The sequence below is a fragment of the Canis lupus genome, chromosome 22, assembly GCF_003254725.2.
Source record: "Canis lupus dingo isolate Sandy chromosome 22, ASM325472v2, whole genome shotgun sequence".
NCBI lineage: Eukaryota > Metazoa > Chordata > Mammalia > Carnivora > Canidae > Canis > Canis lupus.
In genome coordinates this window covers 13,800,912-13,815,630 of record NC_064264.1, presented here as the reverse complement: position 1 = coordinate 13,815,630, position 14,719 = coordinate 13,800,912, and the positions used below count along the sequence as shown (strand labels likewise).

The 14,719-nt window shown below is 38.3% G+C and overlaps 2 long non-coding RNA genes across 2 annotated transcripts; one reads left to right on the top strand and one right to left on the bottom strand.

Annotated features, from left to right (window-relative positions):
* Positions 1-528: 528 nt before the first annotated feature.
* Positions 529-1,679, bottom strand: LOC125753318 (uncharacterized). The gene is made up of 2 exons (XR_007404865.1): positions 1,544-1,679; positions 529-1,418 (listed from the first exon to the last, which is right to left on the bottom strand). It is a non-coding gene; the product is annotated as an uncharacterized LOC125753318 (long non-coding RNA).
* Positions 1,680-2,107: 428 nt separating this feature from the next.
* On the top strand, positions 2,108-13,508 carry LOC125753319 (uncharacterized). Its single transcript, XR_007404866.1, has 3 exons — positions 2,108-2,542; positions 3,482-3,573; positions 11,527-13,508. It is a non-coding gene; the product is annotated as an uncharacterized LOC125753319 (long non-coding RNA).
* Positions 13,509-14,719: the final 1,211 nt, after the last annotated feature.

The window sequence follows — 14,719 nt, the reverse complement described above, 5'->3', positions numbered from 1 at the left end:
TGCTGGGGGTGAGGAGCAACGGGGAGACGGCAGAGAGGAGACCGAGCCGGGTGTATTCTGAAGCTTCGCCGGAGCCCTGGGAAACGTCTGCTGGCTTCGCGGGCCGTTCGGTTTTCAGGCTGTGTTTTGCTGCATTTAGAGATCTAATCTCGCATTGCTGGCTGAGGCAGAGGCGGCGGCGGACTGCATCTCCCAGCCAAGCGTATTCTTTTTCTTTCTTTTTTTTTTTTCCTCTTTTCCCTCCTCCTCTCGCTCTCGCTCTCTCCTTTCCGAGCAGCCAAAGGGAGGGGAGGAAATGCAGCGCAAAGAACTAGTGTCCCGATTTGTAGTTTCCTCCCTCCAGCAGGCTCCTCCCTCTCTTCCTCGGAAAAGGCTGTCCCCCGAAGTCAGGAAAGCCACCGCCAGATCAGCGTTTGCGGTGTGAGTCTGTGGAGAGGAGGCGGGGGGCGGTGGTGGAGGGTGGTGGTGGTGGGGGGCGGTGGCGGTGGAGGGGAGGGGGGGTCTATAGCTCTATCCCCGCCTCTGTTCGGAGAACACACACGCTGTGATTCCTCGGTGCCAAGCCAGTAGCCGCCGCTACCATCCCATTCTCTCCCCGAGAGAGCAAGGACTCCTCTCGATGCAGTTTAATTCCAGTTTGCTTTTCTTCCCAGGCGAGAGGAAATCAACAGGCAACTCATGGTTGGAGGTGCAGATCTGAAGGGGGAGGGGGAGGCGGAATAAAAAGGAAGGGGGAGCCACCCTCCCAAGTCCTCGCACACACACACACTCTCCCTGTGTCTCTCGCTAGAAGGGAAACAGTCTCTGCATTCACAGGGCTGGGCTGTCAAGTGCCTCTCTTTTCTTTCTATTCAGCATCTCCTTCCAATGGCCCTGCCTCCCAGTCCTCTTCATCTAGAAAAGGAAAACCTTGGCGAGGAATAAAAGTGGTGAATATTGGAAGCTAATAAAGTGCGGGGTGTTCCCCTCCCCCCGTCAATTTCTTTCCTTTTTTCTTTCTCTCTCTCTTTTTTTTCTTTCTCTCTCTCTCTTTTTTTTTAATGGTAGGAGTGGGCTGGATGGAAGAAACACATCAAGGTTTGGCGTGATGCATTCTGCAGTCTGGCTCTCAGTCTGGCTCTGGGCGACTCGAGGAGGGCAGGGGGTGAGGAGCTGCGGCCGCCGCGGTCCAGCGGGGGGGGTGGTGCCCAACCCCCGAGAGCTCCCTCCGAGGGGCTGTCAGGCACAGGTCTGGCCGCACATCATTTCGGGTTCTCGAGGCACCTCGACATACGGGAATGACACATCCAGAAATGCAGGTGTTCCGATCCGCCCGATGAGTCAGAAGCGGTGGAACGAATCGGATTCACTCTGGCCTCATGGTCCTTCCTTCACAGACATTAGTTGCGGCTTCTTCCTAACGCTTTCTCTGACTCACTCTAGAGAAAGAAAAGCCAGATTCATGTTTTGGAGGAAAAGAAAAAAAAAAGGGGGGGGGGAGATAAAAAAGGGAGGGAGGGAAGGAAGGAAGGTGTAGCTGAATCCAGCAGCACTTTTACTCTACCTCTTTCTGCCGGGGTCCGAGGGTCTGGAAAACAAGGCGTCTGTTTTTGCTAGGTGTAATTTATTTGTTTGTTTTGTTTATTTTTTAAACCTTTCCTTGGGGAACCCCCAAATCTTTCAGTCTTGGGGAAAAAAAAGAGAGAGAGAGAGAGAGAAAAAAAAAATATCAGGATTCCAATGACTGTTCACAGCTTAGCCCCGCATCATAGTTCACGATTTTCCTCTCAATGTTCTCTATTCACAAAGTCCAGCACCGGTGTGCATAGTTAATTGTGCAGTCCGTAGTGGAGGGCTTTTTTTTTTTAATTTTTTCTTTCTTTCTTTTTTTTTTTTTTCTTTCTTTCTTTTCCTCCTCTTCTATCACGGGTGGTCTCTTTTAATCTGGTGCCCGTCAGGATCAGCTCATAGCCTGCAAAAGACGTGCGGATTTCAAGGCAAATAAATCCATCTCCGCAGAGCAAAGCACCGGAGGAAACGAAAGGTGAAAATTCAACAGTTGGAGCGGCGTCTCCCCAGCCGCCCTCCGCCGCTGCCGCATCCGCCGGGCTCGCGGTCCCCGCTCTCTCCCCAGCGCCTCTGGCTCACTGACTCTATGCACCTCACGCCGCCGCTTAAACATTGATACTGATTCCCTGCCAGCCAATCCGCGCGAGGAACGAGGCCCCGCCCCCTCGGCCCACGCCCAATAGGAGGCGGAGGAGACACTGGCGGGGGCGGAGCCAGGAGCCCCAGCTCCTCGGAGTCATTGATTAGATCAGTTAGATGGGAGACCGGCTGGGCTGCCCGGGGCCCCGCGCTCCGCCTCGGCAGCGGCGCCCAGGGCCTCGCCGCCGGCTCTCCAGAGTCTCCAGCTACCGGGGGGAGAAGCTCCTCCACCGTCTTCCTCCAGAAGCAGGAGATTTAAAAGAAAAAAAAAAAAAGTTTGACAGCGATTTAATTTTTTTTTTTTTTTGGTTCCATGTACACAGGAACCGGAATCGCAGCGTGCTTGCAGAATAAGGTAGCTGCGGTCTTCCCGATGGGTTTCTGTACACACACACACACACACACACACACACATCCTGGCACCAAACGCACACCTAGAGAGGCTCAGATGCAGAGAGAGGCTCAGATCTTCTGGCCGCGTGTCGATCCGTCTGCATGTGGTGCAGAGGGATGTGTGTGCGTGGAGTGCGTGCGTGTGTGTGTGTGTGCGCGTGTGCGTGTGTGTCTAGGGGTGTTATGTGTATTTCAGGGAGTGTGTGTGTGTGTGTGTGTGTGTGAATGCGAGGGCGCTCGCGCGCCCGCTTCTGCCAGAGCTGGTGCAAACCCCGAGCAACAGCAATCGATATGTAACTTTCTTTATCCTCGGAGAAAAATCAACCGTCCCCAGGCACCCATGCAAGGAAAGTCACTTGATTATGAAAGTGTTTCAGAAGAAAAGCAGAAAGCCCGGTGAAAGAGAGGCGGTGTCTCCCCAGAGGAAAAACTCTCCTTTAAGGGAAAAGGCTCACTGTCAATTCCAGCTTTGTAGTTTGGGGAAGCTCAAATTTGGATATGTAATACTTAGGACACTAGCCTTTGAGGTCACCCTCAGCTCAGTCCAGATTTAAGGTGAAGCGGACACCTCTCCGTGGACACACACAGTAGTTTTCAGGCTTTGTTACTGGATCTTGTTATTGAAGTTCTAAGTGGCATCTGAATTTTATCTCAAGACCGAATGAGTGTTGATAACCACGTTTGCCAAAGCTCCTATGCATAACAGCTGAGCCTTTAGCGCAAAGCAGATCAGTGGGGGATCTGTTAAGATTCATGTTGTGTAAGTAACACCACCACCACCACCACCACCACCACCACACACACACACACACACACACACACACAGAGGCTCCTGATTCATTTACTTTGTCAAGTTCAGTTTCCAATTCAGAGATCCTTTCTTCCCAAACTATTATCACAGACATCCACAAGTGAAGACTGATTTGCTTCTGAGCCTGTGGTTCTGGGAAAGAGTTAAGAAGGAAAAAGAAAACAAGTATTGAAATAGAAAAGGTGAGTGTTTTGATTGCTAGCGTATTGATCGCAATTCATAAATACTAAAGTTAAGTTGCCATTTATAAATTGTGAATGACTAACGTACAAGTCTGTTACATGAATCATTCAGGATTCGGAGAAAATCAAATCCAGACCAGTTACAGAAAGTTCTGATGATTGTTGTTGGGATAATTGCTTAAAGATTCAAGTAAAGGAGCTATTTATTTCCTGGAGGATTCAATGAGATAACCTATAGTCTGAGTTTACAGTCTGATTTGGATCCAAAATTCACCACTCCCTTGAGAGATTATCTTCAACAATTTAAAAATTCAAAGAGGAGCTCTTTATAGCCAGACCTTCAAATCCTAAAATGTCTTTGTATTTTCTCAGTAAGTAGTTTAGGCATATACCTTCAATAAACGGGGAGGCTAGAGCTTTGTAGAAATCTGGGATGTTTTGCTGAGTGGGTGCCTAACCATCCTGCTTTGTGAAATTTTACCTTTCTATCTCTTTAGGCTTGGTACATCTGTCCCAACACATGTGCCTTGGAAACTGGGGCTTTGATGCTTTAAAAGCAACAGCTACCCTAAATAAAGAGTAATAGTTACGCACTCATTTATTAATCATTACTTTTTAAAAATATGACAAACATGGCTTTTATGCATTATATGCTAATTCTAGCTAAGTCATAAAGTATCCCTGAGGTTTACAATAAGGCAAAAACAAGAAAATGAAAAAATTTCAAGGGTAGGGGAATATGGCTTATTGACTGGCTCTGATTAAGTGTGCTGTTACACAAATGAGGGGGGAAAGAATGTTTAGGAAGAGACCTGTGAAAGGAAAATACATCCTCATAGACAATTTGCTCACCACCCTTCCAGAGTAATTATGTCACACTTCCCCCTAGTGTATAGAAAGAGAATAACATGCCACAGGGCATTTGCCAAAGGGAGCAAAATGGACCTATGTCAGATATCTATTTATATTTTAAGTTGTAGTAAGGAGTTCTGTTATTAAAAACTGACATGTATTCAAACTAATTGATTTTTATCCTTATGTCTCATCCCTACATTATTCTTAAAGGATAGAGAATCAACTGATATTTTCAATTCTTCTGCTTCTTCTTAACCAGATACAATTTTAAGCTATTATCACCACTAATTTTTTATCATTTATATCACTACATGTATTTTATCATTATAAGTTCTATCTTGCTTCCCAAATATTTTTGTTTGATAGTTCTTAGGTAATTTATTTGTAACTATGCTTAAAATATTAAGTTCATTTTAAAAATTGATATACATATGGTTAAATAGTTCAAAGATTTTATTGTATTCTATACCATAGTAGGCTATGGACATATGAGATCTGGTTGAGGAATCTACAAGAATGTAGTGTTATGTATAACTAACAGTACCCACGATCTCACATTTCTCAAAAAGAGACTGGTTGATAATCATGATTTACAATCATAGTTGGTAGTCTCAGCCTTAAACCAAAATTGTGTTAATACTTTTTTGTTAAACATATATGGAACATCCAAAGATTTCGTCGATTTAATCAAAATACAATGTGTATGTACTCTTATTGAGAAAAGGTACTTGAAAAGACATATAAATATAAAAGTATTTAGTTAATAAGATATGCTAGTCCAAGTAAGATTTAAAACAAATTGATTGTTAGGTTAGTCTAGCTACCGACAGGGGCACCTGGATGGCTCACTCAGTTAAGCATTTACCTTCTGCTCAGGTCATGATCTCAGGGTCCTGGTATCAAGCCCAGTAGGGAACTCCCTGCTCAGTGGGGCACCTGCTTCTCCCTCTCCCTCTGCCACTCTCCCCGCGTATCCTCTGTCTCAGGTAAAATCCTTAACCCAAACAAACAAAAATGAATAGCTACCAACAGAAGCATCATGGTCTATATTATAGACTAAGAAATATTTATTAATACTTCTACATTAAATCAATAATTTAATTCTTAACACATAATCTTAAAGATGCTTTTTAATGAAATCTCATGTTATTTAAGTTACTTAATTTTGTCTCTGAGAGACTGTTTTTCACTACTTACTGGTTGTAGTTGTAGTTCTGAGAATTTATGCATGCAGCCCTAAAGGCAGCACTTACAGCATTCTTCAAAAACTTGTCCTATTTGCTGTATTCTTGAGCTCAATAAAATATAGCTCTTAAAAGAAATTTTGATGCTGATATTTTCAGCACAATCACTGTTTATATGAATGAAAAATCCCCTCTCTACTATTTCTTTTCGGTCCTAATGTTTACCTTCATTTCACTACCAGGTTACATATATTTCTATTTGTTAATAGAGAATCTTCAAAAATAATTTTAACAGCCAAACTGTTTTAGATAGAATAAGTATCAAAAGTTGCCATATTATATTTGGATACTAAAATGAGTAATAGTATTTCATTCATAGATAGTTCTCTTAGTTCATTGCCTTTTAGAGAGATATTTGTGACATTCCTCTAAACACAGCTATTGGCCATTTGCTAACTTTTTAACAAAGCTTTCTCTTTTAACGAATGACGAATTTACATTACTGATAGGAAAATCACTAGAACATCTTTCTCTGTTATAATAAATATAAATTATAATAAAAATGTGAGTTAAGTATAATTTTTTAGGCTTTTTCCTCAATTTTAAGGGGAAATATTTTATGATTTAAAAAAGCTTTTGACAACTCAATCTCTCCTATACAGCAAAATAAGAAAAAAATCTAAAATATCTTCATAAATTAACAGTATTTTAAATTGAATATTTTTTTCTAATTTTTATTAAAACTACAGAATCTTGCTATTAGAAAATATTTGTTAGGAAATAATATATTTTACTTTTCTTCTTTATTGTATATATATGTTGTTATAAAATGATAATATATACATATATATGTGACCTCCTCCCACACATGTGAAGTATCTTCCTAGTGAAAGTCATAAATAAAGTTACAGGATTAACTCTCCAAAAACATACAAGTTCTATTAATTTGAAATTCACATAAGAAATGAATTAAATTTCCAACCAGTATTCATGTATTTTACATTTCTAAGTATGTTAGTCAGAAGGACATACTCATAAATTAGTAACGAATGATCAATTTTTGAACAGTGATACATATTTCAGGACTTTTATTTTTAAGTATCTACCGAGACAAATTTAAAAGTTAATTAACACTTTTATATTTAAATTTGACAATTTAAGCTCATTTGGTATGGTGTAAATAATTTGTGTGTGCAGTTGTGTGTAGAGTACTTGAGAGAGAGACCACACAGAAACAAGATTGTCAGATGAAAAAAAGTTACATCTAATGTATTAGTTAACATATAATTAAAACGGGGAGTTGGATTACATTGTGCAATATGTAATTCTGAGAAAGCTTCATGAATTCCAAATGTTATATTCATGTCTTCTCCTGACTTAGCCAGAAATTAAAGGATTCAATTAATTGTGAAACCTCAACGTTCCTGCCCCAGGAGAAGTTACATGCTGGCTCCCCCTTGTGGGCACTGCAACAATAAAGAGAGACATCCAGGCATTTGTTTTGAAAATTTTCTTCATTAAGAAAGTTAGGCTTGTTCAATCTTTGTATAAAAGTTTTTTTTTAAAGAAATGAAAAGTTTATGAATGAAATAGTTAACTTATATATGCACCTGCTGGATGGTTAAAATAAAATAGCTCAGGCGAGTAACAAAGATAGTATTTCATGTATGGTGCAGCAATCCCATTGTTTCTTATAGCTAAGGGCAAGTTAGGACAGTTCTAAAGCTGTGTAAGGCCAGCCCTTGGAGGGAACCTGGGCCACTTGATTCAGTAGGTGGCACTCTTTGCTCAGAGTCAGTTTTGCTGCGATGACCCGAAATGTTTCAAAAAGCTTTGTCACTGGAGGTCCTGCCTTTCAGGTGAGGCAAAACCCAAAAGCTTATAATCACTTATTGGTATAACAGGTCACACATTTTTGTCTATTATTCTGAGATATTTAAATGTCCCGTTATATAGTTATCACATAGAGAAGTATGAGAAGGATATACGAGAAGTACACTGAGCTCTTCAGAAAGCAAGTAAGTGTTCTACAAATCCCCTGCATTTTAATTATCATCATAATCATTAACCCTCCCAAGTCTCAGCGACAAGGTCTTACTTGGATAATTATGTTCTACTTATGTAAATTCCTCTTTTCAGTGAGCTAAGCATATTATTACCTCTTATCTTTAAAAATTTGGAGCAGTTCAATTGAAAACCAAGAGCTATTAAATAGCTATCGTCCATCACCGTGGAAGCAGCACACTTTTGTTTTAGGTAAAGCACCTTTGTTTAGTCTCCTCTATTCCAGAACTGCATAAACAAGTGTATACCCAATAAAATTATTTCTGTTCTTACTCAAGGGATGTTTTAAAAGGCATGCTAAAAGTTAAGTAAAAGGAATCGCTGGATTGAATCATTCTTAAAATTACCATGGCTGGTTTGATTCATGGAGCTATGAAACCTCAGTTCTAACCTCAGATTCTTAGAGAGTCCACAGATTTCTGAGTCAGAGTCATCTGTTTCTCGAAAAGAGGACAGCAAAATATGCAGCAAAAAGGCCATGGTCATTTACAAGTTACCAGTACTAAAGGAAATATAATAATTTTCGATATTTTAAAGTAAACATTGAAGAACTTGAGTCTAACTTTGGTAGTAAAAAGAGTGAGGTATCTTTATCAACAAGACTAGTTATTATAGTATAAGCTTGCTATGTGACAACAACAAATATACTATGAAAACAAAAATTACTTAGATACTCGAGTACTTATTAAATGTTGGCCAGCTTTTGGGCAGCTGGGTGGTGCAGCCAGTTTAAACAACCAACTCTTGGTTTCAGGTCAGGTCATGATCTCAGGGTCCTGGGATGGAGGCCCGCTCAGCGCCAAGTCGGCTTGAGATTCTCTCTACCTCTCTCTCTCTACCCTTCCAGCTCCTTCTCTCTCTCTCTTTCTCTCTCTCCCACTCTCTCTCTCTCTCTCAAATAAATCTTAAAAATAAATTAGTAAATGTTGGCCAGCTCAGCTTAGAAAACACAAATAAATTCTAAAATATATTGGCTATAATAATTAGATTAGTTGGGATGATCTATTTTCCCCTTCTATATGATTTGATTGGCATATAGGAATCAGAGAAAAGCCTAAAAAAAAGAAAGTCTTTAAAATTTACTGTACTACTCAGCCATTTATATAAATAGAAATATAAATTAACAATACTCTGAAGGTATATCAATAACGAACAGTGGTAATTAAAATCTTTTGTGACAGGGATCCTTCCAAGAATCTGCTGAGTGTTACAGAATGTCTTTCCAATAAATGTGATGGTAATCTATAAATTCAGTCTGTATAAATATTTTCTTGAACACTTGTAAGAATTGTGTGCACTTTATTAGCATACTCAGGTACAAACACTAAAGTAACTTTTAGAAAATTATCAAAAAGTAGCTTTGTCTACTGATAGTAAATTTTTAAGAGAGGTGAGATGAGTTTGTGTGATGCACTGCACAGTATGAGATATATTTTAATAATTAAAAAATCCATTTTTTAAAAGAAAAAGCTTCCTGTGCTGTGATCAGAAGCTTCATTTGCAGTGGAAGCTCAATTGACTATAACTATTGTGATACAAGTGAATCTCACAATCAGCAGAGAAGGAAAAAGATTGCTCAGGGGGCAGCCCTTTCACTTTACTATTCATGTTTAGTAGCAACAGGTCTGTTGAGATTAGAGATCTTTCTCACTCTGGTAAACAATGGACTTATAATTCTCTCTGGTTAGAGGTAAAGGGCACTGCTCATATGAACAGGCAAGAGCAATCAGAGAAGGGCATAAAAATGGTGAGGATTTAAATACAATTTTATTTTGTGGCTCATCCATTTCAACAAGTATAAATTGATAATATTCCAAAAATGGTAGCTAGACTCTTTTTGAAAAGATTATTTATTTATTTATTTATTTATTTGTTTGTTTATTTATTTATTTATTTTTTATTTATTTTAGAGAGAGTATGAGGGCAGGGGCTGAGAGAGGGAGAGAATCTCAAGCAGACGCTGTGCTAAGCAAGGAGCCCAACATGGGGCTCCATTCCAGGACCCTGAGATCATGACCTGAGTTGAAATCAAGAGCTGGACATTCAACCAACTGAGCCACCCTGGCACCCCATGGTAGCTAGATTATTGAGTCATGTACCTTTCCAGGTGTCTGCTGAATGCTTAGAACTCATTTTCAAGACATTTGTATATAAAAATACAGATTTAAAACATTGCATTAAAAAAAAAAGATTTTATATATTTATTCATGAGTGACACAGAGAGAGGGGCAAAGACACACACACACACACACACACACACACACACAGAAGCAGGTCCTCCATGGGGAACCTGATGTGGGATTCAATCCCAGGACTCCGGGATTATGCCCTAAACCAAAGGCAGATGCTCAGCCATTGAGCTACCCAGGGATCCCAAAGTGTTGCATATTTTTAAGGGAGCATTTGTGAAGAAGCAACCCAAGGAACTCCTTGTGCCCCATGGACTCCTGATTAGAGAAATCTCCAGCCCTGTTATTAGATTAAGGTATCACTCCAAGTAGTTTATGTTAAGAATAAAACATTTAAGGAAAGAACACCAAACTACTTGGTTTTAAATAGGTACATGCTTCAAAAGAAATACTTATGATTAGTCAAAGTCTAAAATCTTGTCCTAGCGTCAAAGTGAATTGGTGACATGTAGATGTCACTAATTCCTGTCTTGCCTCAAACCTTGCTAAATTTCCATTGAAAATATCATTAGAAAAATAAAGGGAAAATAGAGAAAATTGTGTATCATTGTGGAAAGGACAATAATGACATATTTAAATCACTGAAGATGTTTTTTACACACAATTGAGATTGGACTAGACTGAAGGAAACTTCTCAAATTTTTAACTCCCCAGAGTCACTTTTCTGGGAAAAAGAGGAAAAGACCTGGGAAAATGTAAATATGTGCCCTAGAGAAGAAGCCAAAAACATAGGTCATGGAAAATTATACGAAAAAGTTCAGCTATTTTCCTATAACTCAGAAGAAGGGGCCAATGAAGAAAGAAATAAAATCAGAGAAAAATGAACATAGTGACAAATGCAGGCCATCCATTAACAGAACACAATAATAAATAGTAGAAATTATAAAAGAGAAAATAGAATGGAAAAAATGAGGAAATTCTATTACCATAAAAATATGAAAGGAATGAGTTTTGGGATGGAAAAGGCCAGATTTGTTAATTAAAATAGCTCATTGACTACCAGGCAAAACATAAAAACCAACACAGAAATAGTCTCTTGATTTTTGAACTGCAAGGATAATGAAAAAAAATATGTATTGTTAATTCTGAGTTATGCTCCTAGTGCTGTTTTGCCTGGGCTCCACCCCGTGGGCAGAAAGCATAGGATGAGTAGCAGCCGGCTATATTGGTTCATGACCCAAACCCACAGGTCAACGCAGAGTGGGGTTTCGACCATTTCCAGGACAAGTGACATTTCAGGGAAAAAGCTGAAGGGAAAATGAGCAAGACAACGTGCCTTGCAGGCACTCCGTTGTAGCTAAGCCATGGAAGAAACCACAGTGCTGCAGGACACCAGGAGCTCCTTAACATTTGGGCTTGGTTTACGATTGTTATAAATAATATATATTTTCCCCTTCATGACTTCATTTATTTTTAAAATTTTTTTCATTTGTTTTTATTGAAGTTCGATTTGCCAACATATAGTATAATACCCAGTGCTCATCCCATCAAGTGCCCTCCTCAGGGCCCATCACCCAGTTACCCCAACCGCCTGCCCACCTCCCCTTCTGCAACCCTTTGTTCATTCCCCAGAGTTAGGAGCCTCTCATGGTTTGTCTCCCCCACTCAGTTCCCCTCCTTTCCCTTATAATCCCTTTAACTAGTTCTTATATTCCCCATAGGAGTGAAATCATATGATGATTGTCCTTCTCTGATTACTTACTTCACTCAGCATAATACCCTCCAGTTCCATCCACATCGAAGCAAATGGTGAGTATTCTTCCTTTTTGATGGCTGAGTAATATTCCATTGTATGTCTATACCACATCTTCTTTATCCATTCATCTGTCAAAGGGCATCGTGGCTCCTTCCACAGTTTGGCTATTGTGGACATTGCTGCTGCATGACTTCATTTGTTGCACAGACTCATTCTACACTCCCACCTGGAATCAAGAGTGGTGCTTCAGTCTTTTATAAAACCTTGACTCCATATACTCAAAGTCCTACTGCATTCTTGGTTCTTCCCACTCCTATACCAGAGTAATAAGCAATTTCCATGGTTCTGCATATTTCTTCTCCTTACTTTGTTTTTCTTTCTATAAGGTAACTGAACAATATAGTAATTTCCTGATTTTACTGAATTATTTCTATTTCTGGTAACTCCCTTTGGTGCATTTTGTTCCTCCTATAAAATAGAGTCCTCTTCCAACTTTCTCATCCTAACAATACTACAAATGTAATATAGAACTCCTAGTTCCTGCAAATCAAGAAAAATGGAATCATCTCTCAAGTGACCGAGCCCCCCCCCCAAAAAAAACTGGAAAGTGATATTAGCAATCTACAAAAGCAGAACTACAATTCATTCATTCTTGATTTTGCAAATGAGATATATATTTTATGTTCTGGAATTAGGCAGACAAGGAAAGTCCTTTCTCCATGATCCAGAACTGTTGGCTAAATTCAGTTGTGTATGATTGTAGGAATGAGGTCCCCATTTCCTTGTTGGTGGTCAGTCAGGAGATTTTCTCAGCTCCACAAGGCTGTCTGCATTCCTTGTCACATTGCCCTCTCAATTTTCAAACTATCAGAGTCGGCCTCTTTTCAAATTTTGAATCTCTTTGACTTCTGCTTCTGCTGCATCTATTTTGATTCCAGTTGGAGAAAGTTCCCTGGCTTTAAGAGCTCATGTTATTAGATTGGGTCCATTCAGATAGATCTGACAATCTCTCTAAATTAAAGCCTGTAACCTTACTTACATCTGTGAAGTCCCTTCTTCCATGTCCTATACAATTTTCAAATTTCCAGGGATTAGAATGTAGACATCTTTGGAAACAGCATTTTGGCTACCACAATGAGGGAGTGGATAAATATACAACAGCTATCTGTTAGCATCCTACCCAAATGTTAATGTAAGAAAATTAATAAGATGAAACAACACCTAAAATGTTATAGTAGGCAGCATTTAATAAAAGCAGAGTATACTCTACTAGAATTTTCTTATAACTTATGTATACACGTTTGTACATAAAAAATAAGTAGGGACATAAGTCTGAAACATTTATAAGGCTATGTTGTAAGCATTTGTATCTGGTGGTAGGATGGTCGGTGACTTCTTATGTTTGATTTTATAAATTTTCTATTATGAACACATAATAATCTATGTTAAAAATATATAAATAAGCTAATATTACTATTTCCCCTCACTAACACTTTAACTTCAATCACTTTACTATCTCTCATATAGGCAATATTAATTTCCATGTTTGCTTTTGTTCCTCTTCCCACCAGGCAAGTCTTTTTTTTTTTTTCATAGAGATCACTTAGTTTTCTAAAACGTTAGAGTTCCATAAGAAACAATTGATTGTTTATAACTACTCTCTCTTGCTTTTCATTGTTACATTCATTGTAAATAATTTATTCCCCAAGTAAAATAACAATATCTTTGGTGTATGTCCATGACTAGCATTCTTTTTTATTTTGGTGCATTGCTGGAAACCAAACAATGGTAAGGAGAAAAATTAATTTATAGGTAAATGAAATAAGAACCTGTTTGACTTGGTATACCTTAACATAACATTTCAAAGAGAAAAGAGTTTTTAGTACTTCCCACTTTTATTTATGTGACTTTACTCTTAGATAAGGCATACAAAATAGCTATGTTCCAATATTGCAATATCAGATAGATTTCTTTAGTGATTCATGTAGAATAGTTGCATATTAATAAAATACTATTTTTCTTATGGAAGTGTGGATTAATTCTTTGAAACTTATAGTTGCCTTCATTTCTGTCCAAATGAATACATCGATCATTCATCCCAATGGGTTTAAGATATTTATGACATAAAACCAAAGCTAAATGGTTTATGTGGACTTAGCATTTTCAACAAAAGCATCAAAAATAAATTTATTCACAAAGTATCTATAAATATAATTACATCACAAAATACAGTACATAGGATAGTAGTGGTCTAGATTATATCTAAAATTTTCTGAGGGGAGGGGTGGGCTATTCAGGGTAAGATGTCTTATTAATGATGTTGAAAATATTATTGGAAGACTTTGGTTTCATCTGGTCCAGTAGGCAAGTAGGTTAACCTCCCAGAGACTAAATTTTATCATTTCAAAAAGACTAATAAAATATTTGATGTTTCTCTCCCAAATTTGCAGAGAACCACAGGACATTTGGGAAAGATATTGCTTACTCCAAAAAATAGTTGCCACTATTATTATAGTATTAGTTCATTTTGTAGCTAAATTATGACAAAAATGGGCATAAGAAAAATTGAAGAATTATAACTTTGTTTCAAAAAATACAGAACTGCATTTATTTATATCACTAGTCTCTTGGCCATCCTATATATCATTCGTTCTCAAATATTACGAATGTTTAGAGATGTGCTTTCTAGGTTAATATTTTATTTGTTTAATCTAATAAGTATTTTACATATTTGAAATTAACTTGCTTTTGATTTATATGTTTATCTGAAAATAGTTAACTGGGTCATATTTTTACTTTTGTTTACTTTTTCATTTGTTTGCTCCTGAATGTGTGGCAGCATAAACACAACTATAAAGAGCACAGATAAGCTCTCAAAATGTTACATGGCATTTTACCCAAACATCTGTCAAGTAAAAGGTTAGAATTTTCACTTCCAGAAGAAAAACATATACCAATTAGCAGCAATATTCTACTTCGTATTGCATGGTCTGAGGGGGTTGGAAATTGACATGCTGGTTGATTATATGGAGGGTATTTCTACGTGGGGCCTTTTCTGCCAAAAAACTGTAAGTTAATTCAAAGGGTAACCTATACACATTATTTAGATAGTTATTTGATACATAAACATTTAGCTTTAGTGTGTATTTGACTTTATA